A 5,315-nucleotide genomic window follows, 5' to 3' on the forward strand; every position below is an offset into this window, starting at 1 on the left:
CCGAATCTCACCTGGTAAGACCCAGTAATAAAAAACAAATGATATGGGTGGGGCGCTGCATCATTGATGCAGAGGAGGACGCGGAAACTAACTCCTTCAATGTAACTGTGGAGTGGTTCAAGCCAAGTTCCGGATATACGAAGGATTGCCTAGAAAAGAGATGGGTGCTGAATCCAAGGGATCCCAGCATGAGCATATCGGTGGATAATGTTGTGCATGGTTGGATGCGGAAGCAGAGTGCCACCATCACCTTGCCAGACCATGCAAGAGATGCAGCAAGAGCATTCATAACCCGGGTTCAAGGTGAGATTCATTAATATTCCTTTACTAAGTTTCTAATGTATTTTATTTCAAGGTGAACAATCCGAATCTGAATCAGAGGAGGCGTGATGGCATGTGGCCCTTTGCACTAGTATATCTTAATACCGGTCTGAGAAATAGAATGGCATGTGCCCTCAGGCCTTTTACTAAATCACCTTTGAAAGAAATGCAAGCCTCTATGTCGTAAAAAAAAGGTACTAGAGAAATTCCTTAATAATATGAATGTTATTTAGTTTCATGAAAATACACTAAGGGTCAAATGAGTTAAATGACTTCTCCAGACTAGCAATGCCTCTTGCTACACCTTCACAATTAGATTCGTTAGAAAAAGATAACATTGAATAATATCTAAATGTTCTCACCATTAAGTTATATGTCTGGCTAATAGGAATGACGTTCATCTTGGAAAGCTCACCACATGCTCAATGAACAAACAAATAGTGTGTGCGCGCATGCCATCGCTCTTCTTTAGCTTCAGATTCGGCTTGTTCACCTTGACAATGAGATTTATTATACAACCAAATGGACTCAGTCTGGACACAAAGTCACCGCGCTAGTCACCATGCCCTAGATATGTCTAGCCCCTGGACAAAAAACATATAATTTCACGTCATTTTCAAATACTTGAAAATTTGTACCTAGTCCCATTTTACTGAATAAATCCCACTTTAACGAAATAGAGCTTATAGACCCAAGATGGAGTCCGAGATGGAGTCCAAAATGGATCTGAGATGGAGTCCGAAATGGAGTCCGAGATGGATCTGAGATAGAGTCTGAGATGGAATCTGAGATGGACTTGAGATGGAGTCCGAGATGGAATCAAGACCGAAACTGAGACCCAGTCCGAGTCCAAGTCCAAGTTCGAATACTAATACAGGCTATTGGGTGAAAGCCCAAAGCAATCGTTCCCTTGGGGGGGGGGAGCCTATAGGGGGTTCCAAAAGTATAGTAGGGAGAGTGTGGAGTTGGACCTAGTGGAGCCAATTTGGAGCTAGTTTGGCCTAGGAAGGATGTACCCAAGTGTTGGGTGATAGGATAACCACTAGGAAGTCTAAGGCTAGAGTGAATACGGAGTATCAAATGGGGTAACTTAATGAGGTGTTCAAGAGCCAGCTCTAGTTCCCCTGGGAGATTGAATGGTCAATGCTCCCAGTTCAAGTGTGAGTGGCACTACCTACTTGGATACTTAGTATGGCTCAACAGAACCTCGCTCTAAGCCCATGGCTAGAGCATCCAAAGGTGGAAGGTGGGGAGAGTACCCATGAGGCTTGTGTAAGGCCATGGTGTTCCGAAATGTTGTCCCAAAGTCCCAGACTGTGAAAAAAAGAGGAGTAGTCCTTTAGTGCAGTGACTAAAGATATGGTCACACAGTGAGGAATCCCTAGAGGACAATGGGACTTAGAGGTCGGGCTTACAAGCCTTGTATTAATGGCAGAAACACGGCCATGGGGCAAAAGGGATTTAGTGGGGACTAAAACAGGGATATTGGGGAAGATTGTTCTCCATATCTGTGGGCATCCTAAAGATGTTAAAGAGTGGATATACGATGATCACTCATGGATAGATGGCCAAGTCTTAAAGAGACAGGACTATGATACATGTGGTATTGGACCACTGAATCTGGCGACGGAGCCTGGGCCTGGTCTTTAGCGAAACGCGCAAAGATGTCGGTGGTACCTTCGAGTGCCGGATCTGGCATCTAGCACGTGTGGCACTTGTACCAAGTGCAAAAGTCAAGTGTGCCTGGATGCCATTCTCGGGGCTAGCAAGCCCCAAAATCGCTGAATTGGACTTATGGAGGTAGTAAATTAGACTCCTCCAAGTGGTTGAAGGTGTGGTTAAATGACTAAAGTAGAATGGAAAAATTAATCACTATTTTTATTCATAAACCCTTTCTCTTTATATTTGAACTACAATTGTTTGAGGGCATGAATGGAAGTTAAGAGGGCTCTCAACTCTCTAAACACCCTACTTCTTAAATCTAACCCAACCAAAAAAAATTAAATTGCTAGATATCAATATTAATGATTCTTCTAACCAACTAATATAGTCAAATTTGAGACCTCTTTAATACCAAATATAAACTCATGAAATCAAAATTCCTAAAAGGACATAAAGCTTAATACTATTTAAACTCAAAAAACATGTAATCCTAAAATTTTTAAGACCTCTGCTAGATGCATATGCCTAGGTGGGGCACCTTTAACTGAATAAAAAAAAATGCATTTTTATTTATGAACACCTTCCCTTCATATTTTGAACCATAATAAATTGTTTTTCAAATTGTTCTTTTTAGTGACTTACACAAAATAATGTAGTGTCAAATTTATAACATCTATAAAACAACACTCCCGTCAGTGGCACTTGTAGTGGAGCATAGGGTGGTGAGTTTACCACATGCTCCAAGCATCTACATAGGTGGCACTTAAGAGAAATCTTTTGCCAAAATACATTAATAATGGCTAACTATCAAAATGTTTGAGCTTATTTTATCCGATTCACATTTACGTTTTTTTAGAATGTTGCAGTTTATAGTAAAGCAATATAGCTTTAGAAATCATAAAATTTAGAAACTTTGACTTAGGTACTTATATATTTCAATATTTTAAAGTTAATCTTAGGTTTTCTTTTTATAATTTGACAAACTCATAGGCTTGCTGTGTCAGCAGATGCCAAGTCAAGATATTCTAGGGAATCTAAAGAATATTGCTGGGTGACGCTCTTATCACCCCCCTCGACAAAATCGGCAGCTTGAAGGGGAGCTTCATGGAAGAAGTGGGAAGGATTGCAGAAGCTAATGCTAGCCCTGGCAGAGAAGCATTGAGGCTTGTCGAAGTGCTGATTACGCCTTTCACTTTTGTGGCTTCTACATGCCTCCAATCTGGAATCTCCCTCATCAAAGAAGATGCAACGCCAGTGGAAAAGGGGCGCTGCTTCCACTTTCTTCTCGCTGCAGCCATCTCAGTGATTGGATTAGCATGGTGTCTAATAGCGATCGGTGAGAATGAACAAGGAAACACTTCTGAGGTCAAAAAGCTCATGATCTCTATTTGGATGATCTTCTTTATGAGCTTGTCCGTGATGATGACACCACTCTTTTTCAGCCTCCTCTACATTGTCTACGACGTTAGCAACATGATCGCAACGTGGTCAACCGTGGGTGCATTTTTACTTCTTGGAATTCTAATCTTCGTTACTTCCTTGAAAAAGTTGTTCCAAAGGATTCCACTGAGAGGAACTATTTTCGCCATCATCTTTCTTGCTAATGGGTATGGGTACAGTCTATACAAAAAGTGAAGAAAGAACACAAGAATTCCATTTCGTGTGGTAATCGCCTACAAAAAGTGTAAAAGAATTTCATTTCTTGTGGTAAAACATCCAAAAGCTTTTGTTTGTTCTAACTAGCAAGTCGCTGTCTCTCCCTGCGTTGGAGGATTCTTCTTGCTCTTGGATTTCTTGTCCTTTCTCCGCTTCTCCTTCACGTCCACCCAGGTGGAATCGGGGCCGTGATCGTCCGCCACCGCTGACGAGCTTGCCTGGCTGTGCCCGCGCTTGAGGAGCGTCGCCCTCCTTGGCTTCGCGTCTTTGGAGTGACGCGGACTCGAGTGGCGTGGAAAACTCCTCCGACGGCGTCTGATCTCATCAAAGCGAGTGAAAGTCACGACTGGCATGGTGCCAAGTCAAGAATTGATAGCAGGGGCGGAGGGAGGAAGATGGTGAGGAGGTGGAAATTTTGAAACTGCATGCCTTGCATTACATAATGTCTCATGCTTCTCGATGTAGAAACAGAAGAGAGATAGATAGATAGTTCGTGGGCTGCAGCAACACCACGAGTGGGCGGCGGCGCCACCAGCGGCGCCGTTGGGCATAGATCACGGTGGTGCTTTCTCTCCTCCTCCTGACAGCCTCCAGCGCCTTGACCTTGTCCACTCTCCAAAGGCCACTCCACGCATCACGCTTACAAGCCCTGGCGCAGTGGTGCTCTGCCGATTGGAGTAGAGGCCGCCATGGATTCTCCCGCAAGGGCCTCAAAGTCAACTGGTAAGATTATCTTTCTTCTTCGTTTTTTCTCTAGATTTTGTTCTTGCCTGTATAGGTGCATCCAAAACAGCCAAGTTCTTGGCATATCACCCAGATGATCCGTGGATGTGAGCTCGATTTGCAGTTGTTCGCGGATTTTGCTCACGTTGGGGACGACGACGGCATTTTTGCTGGTGTGGTTCCAGGTATTTAAAAACTTGTATAGTTCATTTCGAGCTTGGGAAGTTTTCTCTTCACTTTTTCTTGATGGAGATGTTCCTTTGCTATGGAAGGATTGCCAGAAGCGTGGATGCTCAGTAGCCTGATTTAGACACCATGCCATACTGAGAAAGAAGTGGAAGCAACGCCCGTTTTCCGCTGCCATTGCATTCTCTTTGATTATGGAGATTGCCGACTCGAGGCAGGCAGGCCACAAAAGCGAAAGGCGTAATCAGCAATTTTGAAACTCAAAAGTGATCAACATTACATATTCTTTAGATTCCCTGGAATGCCTTGACTCGGCATTTGCTGCACACAAGTGACACAAGGTGTTCTGCAACTTGCCACGATAAATAATCATATGTATGTTTTGTTCATACAAGTCAAGCTGATTCTGACATTTTGCTACATGAATAGCAACGGGAAACAAAACTTCGTGATAAAACCAAATGGCAATTGAACATCTTTGATTTTATATGGGGATTTCATAATTTAGAAATAATTTCTTTGTGATTGGTCTTACATAATCCTGCAAGGTTGGTAGGCTGCTCGCTAGTGTTCTTACGATAAGCAGTTGCTCCACAGTCAGCCTCTTGCCCGGATCAACCTCCAACATCCAAATGATCAAACCCTGAGCCTCCCTCGACACACCCACGCTGTCTAAGGTATTCTGAGAACGGAACACTTCCCGGACAAGCTCATAGAGAATGAGCTCGAGGCCCCACAGAACCACATCTTGAGTGTAGTTGCTTGGC

At 43.3% G+C, this 5,315-nt stretch overlaps 1 long non-coding RNA gene across 1 annotated transcript; it reads left to right on the forward strand.

The window, feature by feature from the left end:
- Positions 1-4,210: 4,210 nt before the first annotated feature.
- On the forward strand, positions 4,211-4,834 carry LOC9648468. The gene is made up of 2 exons (XR_002991439.1): positions 4,211-4,362; positions 4,418-4,834. It is a non-coding gene; the product is annotated as an uncharacterized LOC9648468 (long non-coding RNA).
- The last annotated feature ends 481 nt before the right edge of the window (positions 4,835-5,315 follow it).

This window comes from Selaginella moellendorffii, unplaced genomic scaffold, assembly GCF_000143415.4.
Source record: "Selaginella moellendorffii unplaced genomic scaffold, v1.0 SELMOscaffold_233, whole genome shotgun sequence".
Taxonomy (NCBI): domain Eukaryota; kingdom Viridiplantae; phylum Streptophyta; class Lycopodiopsida; order Selaginellales; family Selaginellaceae; genus Selaginella; species Selaginella moellendorffii.